We start from the raw sequence: 23,808 nt of genomic DNA on the forward strand, positions 1-23,808 counted from the left end.
TGAATGCCGCTTGGGAATTGCTTGAGTCCCAGTACACAGTCAGTGACTGACTGGAGAAAAGTAGGAGGACGATGGTCTCAAAACAAGATTCTAGTTTACTCAGAAATTGGCTTTAATGTTTTGCTATGATTTAATCAGTTTTGTGTTATGTGGATATTAATTCCAGGAAAGAGGAGGAAAGGAATTGCTCATAAGCTGTGTGTGATATCTGTCTTTAGCTTGGCATAAAATGAAGCTCTACCATAAGAAAAGAAATCCAGCAGCACCACCGAGTCTCATGCTGGAATAAAATTCAATCCTATTCTAATTTTCCTGATGTCCAGGTTTGTTTCAGACTGATATCATAGGAGCCAGGCTTGGTGTCTAGTTGGTGGTTAACCTTTCTATCCCCACAACTGTCCGCAGGAAAGAGCTGCATAAAAGTTTATGCCAATTCTCTCTGTTCAGTGCTCTGAAATGGCTGGTGGTCATCGAGGATACAGACGGTAAGACTGCACATCCTAGGGACTCAGATGCAGATTTTCAGGCACGTAGAATCTTTACTTTGAATTATTTATGTGAGAGTTGCTCTGTAGCAATGTGGTTTTTTGATTCAAAATATATAAGCATCAGTGAAAATATCTGAGCTCAGTTCTGTGCCAGCATTGTAAACTAAACTATAGTATTCTGCATAACAGTATAACTGTCTTTTGAATGCTTATTTGATTTCTAGAAGGACAGATCATGGTGCTCAACTGGACTAAAAAATGCAAAAGCACCTTAGCCAGCAGCAGAGTCAGTGAGATAATCTTTAATGTTGAGTTTTCTGGGATCAGTGCAAGATTCTGTGTAATAAAGAAGTCATATGGTTGCCTTGGTCTGGAATCCTGAGTCTACATTTAATGTTTATTGAAGATAGCAATGTTTGAGAACTGAGTATCTGCACAGAATACTGAGGTTAACAGTGATGCTTGGGCTCCTTATTCACACATTTTCTTTATAGAAACCAAGAATTTTGCTGAGAACATAGGAGCTGACACCTTTCAGATCTTAGTTTATATTTATTTGTAAACGTTTTGCTGTAATTGTCTTCTCAATATTTATGTTAATCCTAATATGTCCACTGATTTTTCTTAATTCCCCAGCATCTTTTAGGGTTTTTATTGTATCCTAACTTCCTTGCTGCTATTATTTTCCCATCATGCAAGCCATTCAGTCTGACTGTTGTCCAAGCCAACTTTTCCTTGAATTGCCTGAAACTTTTTCAAGTAGATAGCAAATTATTAAACATGGCAGTATTTCATTCTAATAGAGGACCAATATAACTTCAACTTGGTTGTCAATACAAGATCAACACTATTGATGAAGACACAAAAATAAATCAACATTTGTCTATAAACTATTAGTCCATTTATCAGATGCAATTAATACAATTTAAACATTCAATCAGATCATCAATTAGCACTTGCTGCTTTTTTCTTCACAGCCAGATGTTCAGCAGTTTACTGGGTGGGAATGGCAAAATAAACTGCTAAAATCCATTGGCAATGACAATATTTATTTTCCAGATAGTAGGAAATCAGCATTAGGACTGATTAGGCTGAAGAACCCATCTTCACAGAAGTTTTGGGAAGTTTTTACTATTTTATGCTGAAAGAAATCATAGCTCTTCAAACATTCTTATAAATCAGAGCCATATGAAAATACCAGGTCTGCACTGAAAAGAATGAAGTTTTGGTTTGTTTCATCTCTGAGGTGTTTAGAGAATCCATCCTGATCTGTGAAACCTTTTTCTTGATAATATCCTTGAAATCAATATTTAACTGCAAAGCATTTTCACACTGACAAAAATGCATTTTCAGGAGAAAGAATGTTTAATTGAAAATGTTCTTAACAGCTCTGGTCTGAATGAAACTGCCCATCAGTTTACTCATCACTGACTCATTAGTATGGTATTAAATTTATGACTACAGTGAAAAAAATCAGCTATGGGTAATTGAACCCCTATTGTAAAGAACCATGTTAAAATGTACTTAGTTATGCTGAAGGCTAATGTTATTTGTTATATCTCCTAAGAGGGAATTAGCAGTTGAAGTTTTGTTTTCATAGTGTTAATTATTCCTCTTGATGCTGCCATGAAACCTCCTTGGCTCACTGTGACTTTTCAGTGAGAGTCTGTGACACTTTTGCTCATTCTGGGGTAAACAGCATTGATGAGGAGCAGCGAAGATCAAAAATGGGACAAAGGGGCAGGTGTAATGTTGCGTGATGGACCCAGAGCCAAGCAAACCCTGCTATAATGTTGACTGTAAAGAAGTATTCTTTTTACCCCAACAAAAAGATCCTGAATTACATCTAGCTGCTACAGCTGCTCATTCTCCAGGTTGAATAACACCAGAACGTAACTGCCTGCTATGTATTGAATCCATTTCAGTCAGAGACCAGAAAATGCGGAGGTTAAGAGAGAAGAGGTTCAGACATGGGTAAACCTCAAAACTCAGTGCAAAAAATCTCACTGTATAAAGTATGAGGTTTTCATTCAGGTTGCATGCTTTACACTGCAAATATATGACAGTGCAGTGGTCCATCAGATCCTTTTCCCTTATTCAGAATATAAATATATGTGTATGTGTGAATGTTTCTGAGAGATTGTTTTCTTCTAGTCCAAGTGCTACTACAGTACAGATAAACAAGATATTTCTGGTGGCTTCAGCTCCTTTATTAACAGTGAAAGTTTGCTCCAAACTGCACCAACTTCAAAACTGGTTTTGCCATGCCAAGCAATGGTGCTTGCACAACTTCCCTTGATAGATTATTCAGGTATATCTTACCTGAGAATTTTAGGAAGAGATAAGCAATGAGATTTGGACTATGTTTGTTTTCAGACTGTGATATTTAAGTTTCATATTGATACCAGCATGAGTGGTAAATAATTTCTTCAAGTGGTAGCCTCTGCAATGTGGAGTTCTGGGTGCCTTCAGATTCCTTTATACTCAGAATTAAGCCTTTGCCCAAGTGTTGTGAAACTTCAGGATATCTCTATGGAAGTTTTCTTTCAATGTCTACAGTGAAAATAACAGATCTTTAGATTTTTAAAAGAAAATGAGAACATCTTGATTTCTGAAGTTGTCAAAATGTTTGATGCAATGAAGCTGAAAATAGTTTTATGAAGCAATAATTTATTCTTATTACATATAACATATATACAGTTGTATATAATAATATTAAATGCAATTATTTTATGCATATAGTCAGAGATCGGGCCCCCTCAAGTATTCCATCTGGAAATAGCCCATCTGACTGCAAGAACCTGCTGGAAAGATAATTTGCTCTTGCTGCAAGTCTGAGAATGGCTAAGAGCAGAATCTTTTGTTGAATGAAAGGCTGCTTTGATATTAAGTCTGTTTCAACAGCTGAATCAAGCTAGAGCTTTGTAATTCCATGTGGTTTACAGTATCAGTTTAAAACTGAAATGTTATTTGATCAGATTTGAGGATGTTAACTTCCACCTTCTATAGCACTTTATCTGCACCTAACCATGTCCTGCTGAATAACAATTCACTAAAGAACCTGTATCAACCTGAAGTCATTTAAAAAGAAGAATTATGCAAATGCTCTCTCTTTATTTGGCTGTGCAGTGAGAGATCTTTCAAAGAAAAGAATAAGATGTAATTTCAACACACTTAGAAGTGGTGCTTCCAGGGGAAAAGGAAATCTTTGAAGAAGCAATTTGTAGGCAGAGGTATTGTGCTAGAATGTGTAAATTGATGATTATTTACTAGTGAGCCTGTGAAGGAGAGAGACACATGGCACCTTTTATCAACGGGTGGCTGCTGCACAAGAAGCAGAAATCATGATGTTTTTTACAGTGTCTATTTTCACTTTCATTGCTTGCCAAGGCTGTAATGCTGATCTCTTCAAATTGCAAAACGAGAAGAAATCATTTAACATGGCAGCTCCGCAGAAGCTTGTGTGTCTGTAATGGCATTGCTCTGTAGTACAGATTATATTTGTGAATTATGGATTATTTGAGTTAGATGATGAATTGCTGTCTGCAAAACTTGCAGTTTGCACCCTACTGAAGGCTGGAAGGAGCTTTTAAAGTCTGAAAGGAAAATCAGTTCTTTGCACCTCTTCATGGGAATTTGCTCCTTATCTTTGAGGAGAAGTATTAGTGCTGAACTGTAGTCATGTTCCCCTTTGTTCATCTTCCTCTCTCCCCTGGAAGAGAGGAACACCTACCTTTCCCTCTCTCCTGTGGAAGAACAAAGACAGTGCTGGGGGGTTGAATCTCCAGAAGTTAAAGCAGGCACTGAACTCGTCTCTTGCCCTGTGGGCATGATTTCCATATCTCTGTATGAGGTTGGAGGTTAGACATATGGGCTCCTCTGCTTGGAAAACAGCAGCTGCAAACCTACATATATACAGTGAACTATAAGGTTGTTAAAAAGTGAAACAAGAAGCAGCTAAATGAAAACACCCTCTTGAAAATGTAAGAGAGAAATCACCTCTTTACAGGTTTTGCAAGGGTTCTCTCTCTGAATGCTGGATCTCGGGAGAGGACCAGTAGTGGCTCAGACAGTAAGCTTGAGAATGAAATGTCTACGTGGAGACAATGGCCATAGGACGAAAACTTGTGAACACCATTAAGTTGCCAGTGGCCAAGGACAGGCCCTTTCTGTTGGCTGCATCTGATTTATGGTAACAAAAGTGATGTTCTTATATTTACAGCCATGGCATACCTAGGATGGGCAAGCCAGAAGGGCAAGTAAGTGATACAGAGAGCTCCCAAAGAGGGAAAAAGTTCACTCTGCAAATTAGTGAAGAATTTTAGGGCAGGGAATGAAATCTCTCCTTGTCCCTTGTGCCACTTGCAGCTCAAAGTGTAATTGCATGCTGAGAGCTCCAGCATTTGTGTGCATCATATGGGTTGTTAGAAGACATCCTTTACCAAAACATCTGTCCAGGCAGTGTCAATGTGCAAGAGCCCTGTTGTCCCTTATGACAGACAGTACAAATATGATGAGAAGCCTTTGAAGCCTTTTCTATTCGTGTCTGGGGATGAGAAGAATGTGTTGCAAGAAGCAATGAATCAACATACTTCAACACTTCTTGATACATTTTTTGCTTTAAGGGCTTATTACACTCCTTTTGGATTTGCCCTGAAAACCTAAGTAAAACAGAAGATCCAAATTATCACCAGTGCAAGAGACCTTTTCTGCTGTTTTATCTAACAGAAAAGATGCTTTCCTTATGACAGTCCTCTGATGTACACATTGCTGTAGATATGCTACTGTTTAAAGAATGGTCTGTTTGTGGTTTTGATAGCTTCAAAGAGAGTTTTTTCCCTCCTGGAACAAAGCTCTTCCTTAGCAAGATAAGTACAAAGTGTTTAATAGTGCCTCTCTCTCACTTTCAAGATCTCTCTCTCTTTTTCCCTTTATCTCTGCCTACTCATATGTATTTTAAAGGGGACCTGATATGCTGGTGTCATACATTCACACCAGCTTAACAAATGATGCTGCTTCCATGTAATTAATGCAAAGACACTGATACCATTAGGTCAAATGGACCAGCTCTATCTGAGTTACTGCAAATGTCCCCAGCACAAACTCTCTCTTTCTAAAGGCAAAGAAGGGATATGAACCATCTCTCTGCTTTTGTCCCACTGGGACCTGACCTTATGGGCTTTGCAAGATGAAGAAACCAAAGGATGGGAAAGGATTGGGGGGTTGCTGCTGCGCTGAATGTGCCAGGCTGGGAGGACCATGTATATACTAGCCCTAAAGTGTTTGGCACTGGCTTGAACATGAGTGCCAAAAAAGCTCCAAAGGACATAGATGTAGTGTTGTTATCCTGTATGGCCAAGCAGCCTTTTTTGCAACTGGATTTGCCTATCCCACATTGCCCTTAGTCATCGTGCTTGTAGTAAACATGGGCAAAACGCTTCCCAAATCTTCATTTGAGAAGCCAAGCCATCAATCAATCAAACTTCACGGTATGTTATTAGTACAACATACCTGAAATGGTACTTACCTACTGCAAATTACCAGCCCTCTCTCTACAATACTGCCTTGTAAAAGCAAAAGATGTTTCATGGTACAGCCAGGAAAAAGCTGGGGTGGGTGATGGCTTTTCACTTATGGAGACTGTGAGTTGTCCTGGCACATGTGGCCTTGGTTCTGCATGGGTACCTTGCTTTTCCTTTGCCTGTTTTTTTTACACAGCACCTTCCCAGTCTGTACCTGTCTGTGCTAGGCTCTGTGCTTCACAGGGAAGGGACTTGGCCTTTGGTCTCACATCTCTAAACTTACAGCATCCTAAAAGCTTTGTTTGAGTGACTTCCACTTCTCCAGGCTCATTGGCATTGAGAGAAAGCTTTGGACTGGTCCATGTCTGTAAACACCTGGAAGAACTTAAGCAAAGTCTTGTGAAGATATGTGTTCCATAAAGTGGACATTATGATATGGCACTGGCTGATCTAGGTCTGTGTTACCCATCTTATTCGCTATCAGTTTTAGATACCCCAGATTTCACTCGCATAAAACCCCCAAATCACATTTTTTTGCTTTTATTATTTCAATAAAGATAGGAAAATAAAAGGAAAAAAATCTACCTAATGAGTTAACACCAAAATGTCACCAGACTGAGATGATTTCATGTGTGCATAATGTCAAGGCATTTAAATGTAAATATACATTATATTGTAAGATATTTATAAATTGAGGCATTTTAATATAATTGCAAAATGCAGATTTCGTAGAATTTCAGAAGTTAAAATGTTTAGTATTTTCCCCCAAAATTTTGTTAATGATTGAAAAGGATGCTAAATGCTTTTCTTTTAATGCAACATTAATTTCTATTCTTAAGTCCTGTATATGGAGAGACTGGTTCATTTAAAGTCTTAACCTCTGAGTGAATCCTACTATTGTTACTGGACTATTTTGATTAGTCTTTAATGTTTTGCATTTTTATTTAAACTTTTTTATATGGGCTGAAATTTCATTTCTTTGCTGTTCTTTTTGCAGAGTTTTATAGGGATGGATTTTTCCCCTTTTTTTTTTTTTTTTTTTTTCTGGGGGCAAAATTCCTCTCTTCAATCAGCACTGCAGATCCACCAGCAGCAGTGCAGAGCTCTATTGCATGTTTCACAATCCACAGGGACCCTTGCTGCTGGGTTTTCTCTTGAAATAAACATGGGGTATATTCAGGGCTTCACACAGCCTAATGGTAAACAGCTCAAGTCATCAGCTGTTAATAACACAGCTTTGTACAGCATTGAGACATAGGCCACACCTGAGTGTACCCATAGCACAGAGTCTAGCAGTGGGGAGAAAGCATTCCTGTTCTGGTGGTTCTTTCCTCTTCATCCTCTTCAGGTCCATTTGGGTTGTTTTGTTTTCCTTTTCCCATTTACTTTGATGTCTACTTGTGTCTCCTCCTCCTCCTTGGCCATGATACTGTGTCAATAAAGTACCCTTCAGCTGAAAGCGAGGAACTTGCCTTTCTCTTCTGCACATCATCTTCTTGCAGATTGCACTGGGAGATGTGATACAAAACATTGTTGTTATGAAGTAGCCAGTTGTTTATGGCATTCTTGAGAGTTAAAAATACCAAGTCCTTTTGCTTGTGGACTGTAGTTTCAAAACATTCAGCTATAAAGTGACTGTGAACAGTTGTGAAACTGTAGTTCAGATTTAAGGGTGGCACCTCAAGCCTTGAAGACATGAGAGAACTTTTACACATATTTTCATCCTTGTTACTATTTCTTCATTTGAACATAGCTAAGGGAGAATCCAGAAAAGTTGATGTATTATGGAAATTTTGTCTTCAGATTTAATCAGAATACATTTAAAAGTGTCATAAGCAAATGAAAAAATGTGAAAGCATCATTGGTAGCTGTTGGGGTGATCTCGGAAATTGTTGGAAATAATTCAGTGGAGTGGCATAAATCTGATTGAACACAAGTTTAGTCTAGTCTGAAGTTTTTAGCCTGAAGACTGCTGGTTTCTTGCTCCCATCTTCTGAGGATCTCTTATTATTCCTGGCTGAAACATCTACAGAATGTCTGCATATATATAGTAGTAACAAGATAACATCATTATGTTTGGGGTTTTTTTTATATATTAGATGTTAGTCACCTAAAAACATTTGTTTTATCTTACAGATATGAAATTGCACATCTATAACTTGCTATTGTATTGAATAGATTAGATATCAAGGAGGTATTGTAAATGAAGTAGGTTTTGATTATAACTGTACATATAGAGTATCAAGAAAGAGCTACAGAAATATTTCTCAAAAAGAAAGAAATCTGTGTACTGCTTATAAGCGCAAGATCTTTTTCATTGTAGTTTGAATAAATATTCTAAATGTGACTTAAATATAGTATTTTTCCATTAAATCAACTGAACATGAAGCACACCAGAATAAACTGTCGATGTTAACAAATTCAAGCTGTTTCCTTAAGTCTTGCTGGCACCAAGTTACTTATTTCTGTGAATCTTTAGTGTGCTTCCTGGTGCTGCCACTTGGCCAGGGTCTGAACTGCAGGAATAGGAGAATTAAAAGTGATGAGCTGCACAATGAGATGTTACAGTTAAGCTCTCTAATGGGACCCATAATGGGCTTACATTATTTGTCTTAGCACTAGCTGGGAGCCTTTGATGAAAATACTTATGAATTATATTCAGCAGGTTTTTTCCACTCCTGAAATAAACCATGAAGAACAGAATGCTTGTGGGTGAAAGATCACACAGTGATCTGATAAAACTGATTCCTATCTAATTTTCCCACCTTTCTTGACCAGCTCTTATCAAGCTTTACTGGGGCAAGGTGCACTGCTTAGAAAAGGTAGATGGTTATTATGGTAGATGGCCATGGTATATGGTTATGGCAGATGGCCATGACGTTCAGCTTTTCCCTTTGGGTGCATATGTGTGCATGTACATAATTAAGCTTAGTTTAAGAGGGATAAATACTTTTTACTGCATAATGAAATAAATACTTGTGGAAACCTTATGATGTTTGATAACAGCATTCTTATTTAAATAAGCCCTGCAGATTTGGCCCAGTGAAGGTTTCAAAGCTTGTTTCTTGTTTCTGGTGTGTTTTTCAGGCCACTTGGAAGTCTACACAAGAAGGCAGTAGAAGGTTGCAGGTTATCTTGGCTGCAGGGAGCTGAGGAAGTACAGGACTCCTAACAAACCAGATAACTGTTGTCACTGAAACTGGTAGTATTTCTGTTCCTCCAGTACCCCTTTCAAACAGATTAAGCCTCTTCAGTTAGGGTTTAGGACAACTTGATTCTTTCTTGTGCACTCTTTTTGGTGATGGACATTCATGTGCTCACTTGGTGTGATGCCTTTGGTTTATAATACTCAGAAGTTTGTTTGCTCTGGAGTACAATTATTTTTATACTATTTTTTATGCAGCTGCTCATCTCTGATACATCACAGCAGATTGGCATGGTAAGTACCAACACTCCCTGCTTTCTGCTTTGCTAAAGATATAATGTAATGAACTTACTTTATACAAACTAGAAACAGGTGCTGGCTAGCCTGTGGTTTTGCTTTTACACAGGTTAATGTTCTGTTGTTATGCTAATTGTTCCTATTAATTTTTTACCAAGTCTTTATAAGTAAGTAGGGATAATTGCACACAATTTAGAGCATTACAACACAATAAAGTAAATGTCCTTTAGGTTAAAAGGGTTATGACATTAACATCAATGCTTTCATTTAAATAATAAAATACACCAAGTTGTGCAGTTATTTTGTAATGACAGTAAGCTTAGGAAATATGGTGAGTTATTAGGTCTTTTTTGCATGTTTTCTCACCTAGGAGGTTCAGGTAATGATGCAACAGGAATGGAATTTCTGGCCTATCAATAACAACAGAGATTTTAAAACAATAATATCAATATCGGCACATATAGCTTAACACTTACTGAATTTTCCATAGAGTAGACCATAGATATATGCCCATGTATATGTGTGTGTACATATATATATGTATATATGTATGTATATACATATACATGTATACATATGTAGCTATAAAAGACTTACATTCATTCATCTCTGATTTCTATTAAAGGTGGAAAGATCCATTATGTACTAATGAATACTTTCATTACTGATTAAAAGCAAAATTCTGCTACTTTTATTAGCACAGTATCTTTGTCAAAACACATAAGAACATTCACAGAATAAAATGCTTTAAGGCATAACAGTCTAAAAGTCCCAAGAAGTTGATTCTGTCATATGCTAAACACACTGGCTCTAAGCCAGAAATGCATTTGAGCCAATGTTGGACCTCAAGGCTTGCAGGACCACTCGTGTCCTCACAGGTCAGTGCTTTGATGAAATGGGGACAAGAGGGTCAGCATGTTGCAAAGCTGAGCCTTCACTGAAATGGGACTGAATAAGTAATAGGACACACTAAATAGAACTGAATGCAAAACCGGTTTTGTGAGTAAGATACTGAGATAGGACAGCAGATTTTAGGTATGAATACATATAATTTGCAGCGCATCTATGTATTGGGGTGTGTGTGTGTCTCTGGTGGGTTAGTTCACTGCGTATCAAGCCCAGGGCCACCGTATCGTTGTTACTACTGCTACAGAATCTAGGTGCATTAGGGTTTATTACTACTATTATGTAGGAGTTGCATCTTCTAACTACAGTCTAAACACATGTCCTAGATTTGGCTTCCAGCTCTATCTTTACAATACTTCAGTTCTCCTGCAGTAATGGGAGCATCAAACAGGACAGAGGAAGGCTGTGTTGCTTAGGAAATGTTTGGATGCTGTAGGGATGGATGTCAAGGAAATACTGTTTGAAGTGTTAGATTCTTAAGTACATATGTTTGATAATGGAAATAGTGCTAAAATATGGTACAATGTATTTTTACTGGGTTTTAATATAATAAAAATATGAAAATATGACTGACACAAGTTTGCTTTCATAAGTAGTAATAGAAGAGCCCCAAGTAACAGAAAAGACCCGGAGCTATTTTCTTACAATGTGTAATTCAACAAGGATTAAATAGGAGTTTACCTGCATTTGATTTTTTTTCAGTAAATGTACTAAAGTTTTGATGTTTTTAATGTTTTAATTTATAGGCAAAGAGCATATTTGATAACATTTTTCCCCTCTTTATGGAAAACAGTTTCTGAGTGAATACATAATCTAAATTCAGGTTGATCCCCCAAATATTGTTCCCCCCTTAGAGAAGCGGTGTTCTGCCAGATTCCAGTTTAGGCCAGGCTTACCACTGGCATTATAGTTTCAAAGGTGAAGCACGACCTCCCTGATTTGACAGAAGTGACAAAAAGATTTCCCAGTTGTCATTCTCTAGATAGATAGAATGGAATTTGTTACCATCATTACCAAAGACACATTTATAGAAAACAAAGGCAGGAAAGGATTTAAAAAAGAGTTTCTTTTTAATTTTGATGGGTTTGTGTTTGTGGGGATTTGGAGGTTTTTTTGAAGATTAAATACCAAGTTTCATTGCCATTTTAATCTATGAAACCTTTTTTAAACTCTTTGGCATGTTCTGGTTTACAGGTTTTTCGGAGAAAGTAATTTTGTATTTAAAAAACCTTAATTTTAACACACAAACAGTGAGAAGTAATTGATTTCTGTCTGTTTTTTTGTGAAAGACCAAGGTACTTTCTTGCTTAACTGTACATTTTATTGTTTATAAACCACTGTAAGAAAGCTCAACAGAACACAAAAGAATCTTTTAGATGCTTTTAAACAGTACACAGAAAATTAACATTTACAGTTATTAGTTTTGCGAAGAGTACTATCAGTGACCCAGTAATTCAGTCTCAATGACAAATGAGCCCAGATGATCCATGTACTTCATAGCAGAAACTGCTTAAATCAATTCCACCTTGCAAAACTCCCAGCACCATTTATTGGAGCAGGATTTTGTCTGATGGCAAAGAATGGGCTAAAGGGAGGGCTGATTCTCCATCTCCAGCCCTGGCTGCATGGAGCACATCCCTCTTTCCTTTATTATCTATCCCTGTTCTGTCTTCCCTTTTAGAGAGAGGTTGTGATTCAGGGATAACAAGTCACTTGGTTTAGGGCTTAACATGAAGACTTTTATATAGCTGAGGCTACCAAGAAATAGCATACATATGCAGAATTGCAGTGTATGTGTTTTGCAAACAGCTCTGAGAAATAATAGGTCACTTTTGGGGTTTTCCAACTTTAATAACATCTTTTTGTCTGTCTCACTTATGTGAGCTGTTCTGCTGTACCATCGTATCTTTCTTGTTTTGAAGTTTGGGGAGATAAAGTTTTTGTCCCAATGTATTGCATCAAGAATATTTTTAGGAGAATTAATGAAATTGAACAAGAACTACAAAATATTCAGAAATTCAGTGGTATTAAAAACTGGGACATTCCTTGAAGACTTTATGGTATATAAAAATATGCAGAAACAAAGTTTGCTATATGACAAAAGATGATCTTATTCTCTATCAAGGACAATGATAGAACAGCAATCTTGGACAGATTTTATACACTTTGAAGAGCAAAGACTGTTATCAGTAGGAATTCAAGATAAAGTTTACTGTAGAAAAGCCTTACTGACAAACTTAGCAAACATCAGCACTTTCTGTGCCAGGATATATAAAATGAAGTGATGAAGCAGGCAGCAGAAGGCTAACATTAGGGGATGCTGAAATACAAAACCTAAAACCTAGGTTCACACCCTAAAATTAAGAGCATTCATAGGGCTTATTGGAGGAAAAAGTAGATCTTATCTCTATACATATGAGATAAAAAGGAAAGCAATATTTCATAAAGCCTTATGTCTATGGAGTGTAGCCAAGAGACCAAGTCAGTCTTCTAAAAAACACTATATTTTCTTTAAGCCACACAAAAAAAAAAAAAAGAAAAAGAAATCAGGCATCTTTTTGATCAAAATTCTCCACAGCAGATTAACTCTGAGTGATAAATGAACTCTTGGAGAAGATGAATGAATGGTGTGAACCCCTGTATATACTATTCACTAACTGCAGAAAAGATCTTAATTCAGCTGAAAAGAACTCTGTCTTGGAGCCCTGTCAAACTAAAGAGGCAGAGCATGGATGATTACATTCAGCATCTGAGAAACTTCAGTGTAATTGAATCAACCATGTTATATTTAACTGTGGAAAAGATCAGAGGAGAAAGTGAGAGGTGTGAGGTAAAGAGACCTCTTTTGCACCCTTGATGGCTAAACCAGAGGGGGAAATGTAGGATGAGAAGATGGAGATGATTTAGAGAAATGATGGGGAATGGACAGTGAAGGTGAATTGGTAGAGAAGTGGGTGTTGAAGCTGGCACAGTGCGAAAACCTATCAAATAAAAAACTCCAAAAGCTGACACAAGAAGTATGTATCAGGACTGAAAACTGCTTTAACACAGAGCAGTCTGACCGGACATCTTCAACCGGAGCGGGACAATACTTTGCTATAAGTACAGAATTGTAGCTCTGCTGACTTAAGAAAATAATTCTCATGCTATAGCATGCACTGTATTCCCATTGAATCCAATAGTCATTTTACTTAAGAATTTTACCATGGAAACTAGCTCACTAATCCTAGCAGAGTGCCAGCAGACTAATGAAGACAGACAGAGAGTGAAAATGAGGATAAAAAGGAGAAACAGCTGACTGAAGGCAGACATACAAGATAGCTGTGTCTTTAAAAGATTCCTGTGTTTGCTCTTTGCACTAAGCCAGCACTTCCCTTTTCCACAATTGCCAGAGAATGGTTTTCAGTCAAGGAGAGAGAGTCAAAAATGCTGTTTGCAAACAGATTCCTGTACTGGCCTTTGATTCCTGCTCTCCTATCCCAGACTGCACAGTTCACTGGAAATTCCAGGTAGATGGTGTTGTTTGAGGATGTTAATTAGCTGTCTCCTCTTTCCTTCCAGATTAAGTAGTGATGGGTCAGCATCAAAACTCCATGTCCTGTATGCTCTCAGCTGTGATGGAAGGTCTGCTGCCTTTCCTGGTTTGGTTAAAAAATACGGTTCAAGGGAAGCTGGTCCTTGCCTGGGGTGCATTACAATCTCAGAGGCACTGCTGGAGAAGCTGGGTCTAAATCTGACCTAAGATCTCTTGTATAACTAATAGAGAGATAGAGGAGCTCCCAGAAGGCTCTTATTAGGATTATGTGAATTGTTCTTTATAGTGTCTTTCCTTCTACAAGGGTTGAATAATGTAGACTTGAGACCTAAAAGTTAGGACAGATGAGTCTTGAGTCCAAGCCTCAGAGGTAATCATGGATGGGAGGGTGGAGGACTCTTCAAGTCCCAGATGATCAGATTGCTTTTAAGATGCAGCCTGGGTGTATCTTTCCCCTTGGGCACTGCTGTGGCACAGGGGCAACCTGCGTTGTCCTCGTCTCATAGGTGGTAACAGCACTATCACAGCCTGCTGCAGGGTCATGCTCTGAGTCATTGGGTGCTTCTGTAGAAATTTGACATTACTGAGTGTTAAAAAGGGACTGGGAGCAAAGGGTGTTGTGAAGTAAAAATGCTTCTTGTTATTCAGAGGCAAGCTGGGATATATTTTCTGCTGAGTGCTAAGTCTATGAGGGAATAGGTTTTAATCTCATCCTAATGAGCATAACTCCTAAGACTGTTTGGTTTGACATGGTTTCTTGTTAGTGATGTGTTAGAAAGGTGTTCACCGTTTTGTGGTTGTGATTTGAATTTTTGTGTGCAGATTTTACATGTCTTTCTTCCTGCACTGGTTTTAGTGAAATATAGGAAGAAAATCAAAGCCCCTCCATTCCTTTTCATGATTAACTATATGCAATCAAAACCTTTATTGCAATTTTTAGCTGTATAAGAATCTCACCAAGAATCCTGGATTCATCCTGTAATTGCTGCTGTAAAGAGAAAATAACAATGGGTGCTGATCATACCTCAGAGCTCAGGTAATGGTATATTCACTACTGAATTCCAGCTGCTTTCTTACATTTGGGAAGAGCAATGTATCCAAAAGTGAAATTTAAGATAATGTTGTATAGCAATATAAAACACTTGTGAAGTACTATTGAATCAGGAAATTGCTTTCTAATTTGTTGTGGGTTCTTTTTCTGTTGTACATAGAGCTAGTGAAAAGTTCTGGACAAATTATCGAAGGGAAAAAGTCCCTTGCTTGAAAATATAAAATTTGGCAATCAAATTCCTGAAATATTCTATAAAAAAAAATAAAAACCCTCGAGAATTAAAATTTCCTAGATTTCTTTTTTTTTAGTTTTTTGTCCTTTCCTTCTCTGTTGCTGGTGAAGTGGGATAATAGTACATAAATGAGAAATTAATAATTGAATTATTTTAATCTGCACAAATTTTACTCAATCTTTGTGTAAAACAAAACTGATTTTTAAATACTAAAAAATTGTCATTGAAAACATGTCCTACTTCTGGATTGGTTTTAACTAAGAGCAGGAGTGGCTGCTGTTGAAATCAGCCACATTAACTGTGTTTGGCTGCTCACTTTATCTGACCTAATGGTCAGCATTTCTGTGTATCCAAAATCACAACCTTTGCCATCTGCCTGATGCTACTACATAATAGTACTTCAGGGAGAGTATTTTTCTCAAAAGGTATTTAAACCCCCAAGCTGAGTTATAGTGTATCCCTCATTTCTCTAGGCCAAGAATTGTCTTGGGTTTTATTCTGGTATAAAACATAATATATATATAAGACATAATGTCTGAGGTGCTGAAGTAAACTTGAAGTTAAGTGCAGACAACCGTACCCATGGTCTTCACTGAGTTTGCTGCAACCAGATCCTAATCCAATGTCTGCTGTGCACCCAAATTTATTTGGTCTGGGATTGGACTGTTCTCCATCTTCCTTCTCACCCTTTGTCACAACCCCTGTGTTTGACAATATTGCTTTTGCCTTTAATAATACCTTGGAGCAAACAGGACAAACGCCTGTTTTCAAGATGTTCAGGCACATCTTGAGAGCATGTCAGGTAAATGAGGCTGTTTATGAGAGGTCTGTTATAGCCAGTTCAATAGTATGTAATTTAAGACTATGTTTTAGACTAAGGGTGGGGACTTTCATGTAGTGGGTTAATACATACATGACCTTTAGCACATCCTGACCTTCCTCAGCCTGAGATAATGTTCCATAACAAATTTATTGTGTCGGGGAGATGATTTGTCAGCCAGCAGAAGTAACTGGTAAGAACAAAAGGGAGGAGAGACTGAGAGGAGTCTGCCAGTTGGGAAAGCTCTTTTATTTATTCTCTGCATCTAGATTGTAATTCTTTATGTGCAGTGTTTGAATCCTCACCTGTGCTGTTGCTGATAGCTAATGGATACTTCTTGCTTTACTTGTCTTATGCCTGGTCTTGTAGTTTGTCCCTTTACACTGTAAACTGGAGAGAGCACAGGACCTTGTCTGCTTGGCTCTGACTGCCTGCTGCCCAACAGCAGCTATATTTACAATGCTGCGTAAGTTAATAGGTAATAATTCATCCATAAATCAAATTCTCTCTGGTCAGAAGCTTGGCAAGCAATATGCAGCTTCAGAGAATTTCTGCACAAGAAATTCGGCATAAATGGAGATGTGTATATCCATTCTGATAATGAACTCTTTGGAAAGCAGGGTGAGAGTATCTGCGGTTTTAAGTCACTTTATTGCACTGTATTTATTTTCTCTGTGTTCAGTCATCAAGACAGGATGTTTTACAACCATTACCTTATGTTTTTTTAAACTGAACTGAACAGGGAATATGCCTTAAGAAAAAATTTCAGGTGAATGTTTGCTTAACTGAAAGCAGCATTGTCAATAGTTATATTTCCTTTTTTCAGCTCCTTTTGAATATTTATAGGACTCACCTTTTATCTAAATGTATTAGAAATTTTATGGAAAATGACCTTTGAAGAAATGGAATCAGTTGCTTTAGGACTTGCAGCCATCCATGGAAGCACAAACTGAAACATGAGGTTGCTGGAGTGACCTTGTGTGTTCAATGAAACTATCACACCAATCTGCACTGGACTTCTGAGTATGAAAATTTGTAACTAATGAGCCACAGATAAACTGCAGTACTAATACAGCAAATAGAGTTATCAGCAAGAAATGCAGTATAACAAGCAATGGTAAGGTTTTGGGGTGTTGTGCTGTTTTCTTTTCCCCCTTATCATGTTTTTCTCTTCTCTTGGCAAAATGGGAAAGAAAACATGAGCAAGAGAAGTCAATGAAATAATATTTACTGACACAACATCTATCGGTTTTGGATTCAAATAAGGTAATTTTTGCTTAGTGTTTTTATAATCACCAAGATTTTATTTTTTGAAAAAGATTTAATACTTCAGTTATAAATATTTCACCATCTATTAGCAGAACAGTATTTTCCATTTTTTTTCCTCATCGGATCTACACCCTTATGGTCATATCAGTTGCTATGAACACCTCACTTTACACAGCTCTTTGCATCACATTTAAAACATTGTAGATATGACAGAGAATGAATTACCTGTCTTAATTCTTTTTCAAAGGACAATGGTATTAATTTAAGGATCAAGTTCACCTATACTTTTATGAAATTAACTCTGAAATTATATGTCTGCAAATATAATGCTGATCTTACTGGGTAATGCTGCTGCTGAGGACATTAATAAATTATTGCTGTCTCCTATGATTACAATAAAATATTTTAAAATGAAATCCAGAGATGCAATTAAATTAATGGACTCAAGGAGAAATATAAAGCTATAGGATGTAATAGTGTAAAAGGCTATCTCATGGTTGTGTGAGCCTTTTCAGTATCAGATGGGTTTTCATTATCAAGAGATCTGAATTCTTTTAGATTCCACATTGACATTAAAGGCGGAATACCATGAAAGTAATACTTACTATAAAGATACATGTATACTCCAGAGCTAAAATAAGATTCTAATTCTTGGACAAGCATTTCAAGTTCAGAGATCTCATCCCTATTTTTCAATGCATTCTTCTCTCTTAGTCCCATTTTATGAAGTTCACCCTCCAATTCACTATTTCCAGAGTCCTTGGAAGCATCAGAAGTGGCATTGAGAGCTGCTGTTAAGTGCTATGAATAATACTATTTGTGGAATTAATTTTCTTATAAAGTAGAGCCTTTGGGAACAATAGACCAAATATAAGTCTAATGGGGTTACAATGTATTGCTGCATTTAGGTGTTCAGATACAAAGTCATAGGAACCTTTCTGAGTAAGAGCACTACTGGGAGTCCTTCCTTGGAGCATCTTCCCTTCAATGATGGTAGATTTTTGCTATTGTTTGTAGTAGGAGTATTTTAATGCATTAAGGATATGAGCCCAAATAAAGGGGAAAAAGTAAATTTTAATGTTTTTATTTTCATTGGTACAGATATTTGAAGGGTTGAGAATTTGGTACAGGGGAGGGTTGTATCATGTCAAATTGATCTAATGCCTACTGCTTCCTTATGGTAGTGTCTTCCTGGCAAATTCATCTTATAATGGTCAGTGTTGATTGTCTTTTTGGTCAAATGTTGTTCTATTGTTCCCGAAGAATAAGAAGAATTTTTACAAGCTCTTTATTCCTTAAACAGCTTTCCAGTGCCCTTTGAAATATTTCGGTGTATTATACGAGTGATCATACATGAAATATCCACAAAGTAAATCAGCCACTGTGGTTCAATACCATCTTAATTGAATTGTCTATTTATTTAAATTGAAATAGTCAATTGCAGGGGTATATTTGCGAAGGCAGCTCAGCTTGTAAACCAAATTTATTCTGTATCTAACAGAAAGAGTCCTGCATAAAATTACAGAGCGAGGAGCCCCAGGTATTAGATGTGCATCTTTCCCTCAGCCGACTGTGTCTTTAAACTGGTCTCAGAGAAAGAACAGTACATTTATAATTTAGCTTGTCCTGAAGGAGAACTCTTCTCTGTGGGAGGATCCTCTTTAATTACAACTTCACAGTAATAAGATGAGAAATGAGCAAGCAAGAAAGTACTGCTGGAATGAGACATGATAAATCAGTTTGTCCAGGAAGCACGTTTATACCAGATCTATCACCACATTCAGCACGGCGCTATCTTTCTTATTTCAATAAGGAAATCTCATGAAGAAATTTTAATTGCATACTATTAGGTGAAAGTCAATGTCCCATAATGAGCAAAATGAAACCTGCATTTTTTCTTCTTTTATCTTCATGCTTTGAGTTCCCAAGGATTAACGCAAAATGATTTGCCCTTAAATTGCACCTTTTTTTTTTTGTTCATTTGTCTGAAGGATGTAGATTTTAGGTAATTTAAAAGGCACCAAAGCTTTTGCTGTGTGCTTCATGCTTGCAAGTTGGGAGTCAGAGGGGAAAAAAATTCCAATTTTCAAAGTCTCCTATTGTTAAGGGTGACTGAATGGCAGCCTGCAATTATATGATTTCAATGTAATTCATTCAGTAGGGAAGAGGTTGGTTCATAGATGCCTGGCTTAAAAGATTGGCATTGCTGTGTGATTAATTTCCAAACTTTGGAGGTATTTTCAGCAGCGTACAATGGAAGCATGTGACAGTGACATTTTCTGGATTTCTGCTAGGATTGCTTTATAATTGAAGTGCTAGGCTTGTGGGGATCACATTATCATTGGAGTTTCATTTTTCATCGGCCGAGTGTATGTTTGTGTGTATACATATAGAAAATATATAAAAATGCATCCACAAATATACTTGTGCATGTATGTGTGCGTGAGCACACACGCATGTGATGTGTGGAAGTGTACGGGGAGGTATTATTATGCAGATGTCTTTACAACGTGCTTGTATTTGCCCCTTTCATGTAGATTTTTAAGAATTACTTTTTTTTCCCCTTTCACATGGGAAAGGTAATGATGATTTTTATTTTTGAGATATTTAGAATCATAGAATAGTTAGAGTTGGAAAAGACCTTAAAATCATCCAGTTCTAACACCCCTGCCATGGGCAGGGACACCTCACATTAGACTATGTCACCCAAGGCTCCGTTCAGCCTGGCCTTGAATGCTGCAAGACATGGAGCATTCACAACTTCCCTGGGCAGCCTATTCCAGTGCCTCATCACCCTAACAGTAAAGAACTTCTTCCTTATATCTTACTTGAACTTCCTCTGTTTAAATTTAAACCCATTACCTCTTGTCCTATTGCTACAGTCCCTAATGAACAGTCCTTCTCCAGCATCCTTATAGGCTCCCCTTCAGATACTGGAAGGCTGCTCTGAGGTCTTCACACAGCCTTCTCTTCTCCAGGCTGAAGAGCCCTAGCTTTCTCAGCCTGTCTTCATATGGGAGGTGCTCCAGATTCCCTCATTACTTACATTTAAAGCTGTGCCAAATCTTTGTTATCAGATCTCAAACTACACAGAAAAGAGCTGAAATGAATCAGAAATTCAAACCAGAGTGCTTTCGACTTTCCACCCAAAAAAGGATGCACTGCATTTCTACCATAAAGGACAAATAAATTGAAGCCAACAGTCGAAAATTTAAATCGAAAAGTAGTAAGTGTATTCTTTGTCCCAACTGATTTTCCTAGGGTTTATACTGCGAGGTTTTTACATAGCTGTAGCAACCAGTCATCCTTTAAAAATAGAGATTTTTTTTCGCTATGTATTTGCCATATAGCAAAAATTATGTTGTATGACTCTGGGATGTCAGCTTGAGGAAGGATACTACACTGAGGACAGAACCTGGAGTTGAAGCTGTCAATGCCAGCTGAAGCCTATTCTAGCTGAAGGTCTGATAAAATTATATTTGTCAGCAAAAGCAGATCAGCTGTTATTTCTGTTGGAAAACTCACACCAGTTTCCAAAGAAAATCTTCTTATAGTTAAGATCCCAGAGTCAGATCCATATTCTTTGAGTTTCAAAACCACTTTTGAAGTCATCGCAAACAAATACCCCCCTCTAAATATAGATGATTCCCTCTTCAAACCCCGTCTGAACTTCAGACTATAATAAAATGTCTTGGGCAATGGGACTAATGAAAGGGAAATAAGTAAAAAGGCAAGAAATTAAACAAGTACTTTAAATATTTCTCTTGTGGGAAAGATTTTTGAGGGCTTGCAGGTTTTGGGTGTATAAACTGTATCCAGCACTAGTCTGATGGTCTGTATTGCTGGCTTGGAAACTGGGGAAAAAAATGGAAATCTAAAAAGTCCTAATAAGCAATTTTCCCCAAAAGCTGCAAAAAAAAGGCACTTGAGTGCCCAGATAAAAACTGGAGAGGGATTTTTTACAAGAGCATGTAGTGTCAGGACAAGGGAGAATGTCTTTATACTGAAAGAGGGTATATTTATGTTAGATATTGAGAAGAAGTTCTTCACTGTGAGGGTGGTGCTGCACAGGAGCAGGTTGCCCAGAGAAGCTGTGGCTGCCCCATCCCTAGCAGTGTTCAAGGCCAGGCTGGATGGGGCTTGGAGCACCTACGTCTAGAGGAAGGTGTCCCTGCCCTTGGCAGTGGGTTGGAACTGGATGACCTTTAAGGTCCCTTCCAACTCAAACCATTCTGTGATTCTATGATTCCATGGTTTTGTCCTTGTGGAAAGTGTGTGCTCTAGTTTGTGTATGGCATCTCTTCTTCAAGCTTGTACAGCACCCTCATGCATTATACAGGTTCCTCGTTTAGCTAAAAGACGCAGGAACTCAGCAAGGGTAGTGACATCTCTATTCATCTGGGTCTCACTGCATTTTCAATGTAACCCTCTCCTCAGGATGGGGTCTTTAGGAGGCCAAAGTATTATAGGGTTAGAGATTGCTTTTGGCATTTCAGTAAACCAGGGTCGTTTTTAGAGTGAACCCAGCATCACTTCAGGAAAGTGCTGGGGAATGTGCAGAAGCTGGGAGCCAGTGTTATGAAATGATAAAAGCCATTATAAATGTCAGATAGCCTGTCTGGTCCTGGTGGATGCAGGCAGCAGAGCAGAGGAGGGGATGGAAAGGTAGGGATAGGGAGGCTCACATGGGTTGTGTTTCCCTCCCTCGGTGAAAGGTAGGCTTTTGTGATGGACACACTCCATGTGGGAGAAATTCTCCTCTCAGTATGAAATGATTGTCTATTTGTTCTGCTTGTGGAGCTCCCATTATTGCCAGTGGGACTCATGGAAAGAGTTCTGAATGCAAAGCCAAGAGCAACTGTGATTCAGAGATGAGCAATTTGCCCCATAATGTGAAGGCAGTTTTATGAGCTGTTTATTCAGGTTGCTTTACACTGAAATTGAAACCCTTCAAAAACAACCCAGTTGTGCAATCACCTGGTCCCACTGCCTTACACAAGCACCACCTCTTTGGTTTTCGATTGCACACTTTCTAGGATGCTAGGGATACAGGACTGCAAAGGGCTTACTCCATAAGTGCAGACCATTGATATCAGAAGAAATGAAATTTCATAATACCTTTTGTAGAATGTAATTCCTTTCTCACAACCATTTCATTTTAGTAATTTTAAAGGAATTTCAGTCTTCAGAAATATCTATTTAAAAATAACTTCAATGTTGACAAGAAAATACTCAAAATAGGTTTATGATATAAAATAAGTGATAAGTGTCTCGTGATAGGGAAGAAGGGGGTACATAATAGGCTTTCTGTGCCTTTTTGTAAAAGCAAACAGATTAACACACTCTCACATTGTATTAACTTCATGACAAAGAATGGCTGATTGTCAGTGATATCAGGTGTTTATGTATGATTTTATGCCAGACCTGGTGTATTTTCTATAACACACAGAAAGGGCAGATTTTGTGCTGTTTGTTGTTGGATTTTTTTTTCTATTTTCCTAGAGATGAATTCACAAAATAATGTATGCTCAAGTTGAGACAAACAGCTGAAAGCTGGTCTCATAATGACAGTTACTGACATGAAGAAAGAGAAACTCTGCCCATTCTCCAAGATGAGATGGAACAAGGATGTTGGAGGAGTGAGGCTGCATGATGTGTTAAAGGAGAAACTAAACAGAGAGACAATTGGTGATAACTCCAGTATATGGGATAAATAGAGGAATTTTACCAAATCTTCATGCATGAAGCACATGGAATACACAGCTTTTAACTCAGGTAACTCTATCATGTTGCTAATCAGGATAAGAGAGAAGCTATTTGGAATGATTCCTGACAAAAAGAGAAATGTGCCAAGTTATGATTACTCAATATTTGTATTTAGCTATGCCACAGAGATGCAAATGGACGATTTTCATTTAAAAGAATAAGACCTAAGGAAGTGGGTACCATGCAGTAGCTGTTGAGTGGCACATATGTCACAGGCTATGAAGGCACCTGGACTCGATCCAGTTCCTGTTCTGTGCCACCACCTATTTTCAGTGTCACAGGGATGTTAAGCTCCATAAGGTTCTGGCTGTCTCTCTCACTGTCTCTCTGGTCCAAGGAACATCCTAATCTAGTCAAAGAGCAAAAATGAGACTTATGTTAGCTGTGGTTGTGTTTTCAAATGTACTGTCAAGTGGGGCTTACTCTACTGCTTTGAGCTTGCTAGAGGTTTGCCAGGATGTATAATTTAGGTTAACAGAGCTGCTTGGAAGAAATCCTCCCTTTGTAATATATACTGGAATTTTATTGACTTGCTAACTAACTGAGTATCCTTGTGATCCACTGTGTAGCCATTTACTGAGGCTGCTTCTTAGTTGTTTTTATCTCCAATTCTACATTCAAAGTTAAAACTCAGTGTGAACATGAACCACTATGTTTTAAATATTCCTTGCTTCCCTAGACAGTACATTTTCCTATTGTTAGGAAATACACCTCTTGGTGTGGATACCCTTTATTTAACACAGAGAACCATAGGTGAGCAGTACTACACACTAATAC

Source organism: Melopsittacus undulatus, chromosome 7, assembly GCF_012275295.1.
Source record: "Melopsittacus undulatus isolate bMelUnd1 chromosome 7, bMelUnd1.mat.Z, whole genome shotgun sequence".
NCBI lineage: Eukaryota > Metazoa > Chordata > Aves > Psittaciformes > Psittaculidae > Melopsittacus > Melopsittacus undulatus.